Source organism: Lepidothrix coronata, unplaced genomic scaffold (assembly GCF_001604755.1).
Source record: "Lepidothrix coronata isolate B3197 unplaced genomic scaffold, Lepidothrix_coronata-1.0 Scaffold27, whole genome shotgun sequence".
Taxonomy (NCBI): domain Eukaryota; kingdom Metazoa; phylum Chordata; class Aves; order Passeriformes; family Pipridae; genus Lepidothrix; species Lepidothrix coronata.
In genome coordinates, this window is record NW_016690207.1 from 5450236 (window position 1) to 5451866 (window position 1631).

The following is a 1631-nucleotide window of genomic DNA, read 5'->3' on the forward strand; positions in this document are numbered from 1 at the left end:
TTACTTGTTTTTGTTTTTGTTTTGCATCTGAAATACCTCTGTGGGAGGCTTTGGGAGTGAATCATTCCCAAAATCCCCTGTCCCATGCCATGCCTGGTCCTGCCCAGCTTTATCATCTCCCCTGCAGCAAATGCCCAGTGGCAACAAAAGAAAATTAGAATTATTAGAAAGTATTCTTTTTTTCTTTAATCTTTTTTTTTTTTTTCAGCAGACTAGAGGGCAGTTTTGCCCCATTTCCCTGTATTTTGGTCATTTAACTCCATTGGGCACCGGGTCCAAAATTGCCCCAGCCCTTAGGAAGGAGCAAAGAATGTCCCTGTGCAGTGTTTGTTGGGTTTCCCAGGGCTTTGGGATTACCTCCATGAGGAACCTGGACCTGCTGAGGGTGGGACAGACCTCCCTGCACCCCTGCAGTGGGTTCTGGGGTGATGAGAAGTCTCCAAGGCCCGTGGGACCTCCCCGGCACCTCTCTGCCCCAGGACAAGCTGGAGTGAGCCTTGCTGTGGGTTGTCTCCAGCCTGGTCTGCTGGATGGACCTCAGGATGACACTGCAGGTCTCCAGCCCTGTTTTCTGAACAGACCTTTGGGCCATGATGCAGGCAGCTTGTCCTCAGCCTTCTCTCCTGGCCAGACCTCAGTGTTGCAGGTACCTTGTCCCCAACCTTATCTTCCTGACGGATCCCAGATCAGTGTTGTGGATCCCTTGTCTCCATCCCTGTCTCCTGAAGGACCTCAGACTGATTCTGCAGGTCCCTTCACTCCATCCCTACCTCCTGAAGGATTTCAGGAGGATCCTGAAGGTACCTTCAGTCCATCCCTATCTTCTGAAGGATCCTGAAGGATCTCAGGCCACTGCTGCAGCCCATCACCACCTTCTCTGAGCTCCCCAAACCCAACCCACCACCTCCCCTTGCTGACAGAGCCCATCCCCGACCCCACTGGACCCTGCTCGCCGTGGACTCCTCTGGAGGGGCCAAGGCCGTGGTGGAGGGAGAACAGGAGACGGGTGGAGGGGATGGAGCGCCTTCAAAATTGACACCATATGGCTGCTCCTTATCCCCGGGCCCAGTAAATAGGTCTTTCATGCTGGGCCGGTTGCCATAGGAGCAAACACGCAGGAAATATCCCAGATAACTCGAATAGTGGCGAAAACATATGTTTTGGATAAAACCCGGCAGAAAATCTCCCCGTTTAACCCCTCCAAGGCAGTTTTAGCCCCTCTCCCCCACCCCTGCACGCACAGGGTGGGGAAACTGAGGCAGGCGGGCTCCCTGCCCGCTTGTCACCTGGCACTGGGAAATCTGATGGGGTTTTTGCCATGAAGAGCAATTGCTGTCGGGTCCCCTGTGTCACCTCACCTCCTCCTCCTCCTCCTCCTCTTCCTCCTCCTCCTCCCCGGAGCCCCTTATCAAGACCGATGGCTGGACGCAAGGCCGCGCGCGCGAGAGAGAATTTTGCTTTGATTTGCCAAGGAATTTGCTTTGCTTTTGCTTTTTTTATTTTTCCTTTATTTCTCTTTCCCCCCCCCCCCGCCCCGCTCCTCTTTTCCTTTCTTTTTTTTTTTTTTTTTTTTTTCTTTTTTTTTCTCCCCCCCCCCCCCCCCGCCCCGCTCCTCTTTTCCTTTCTTTTTT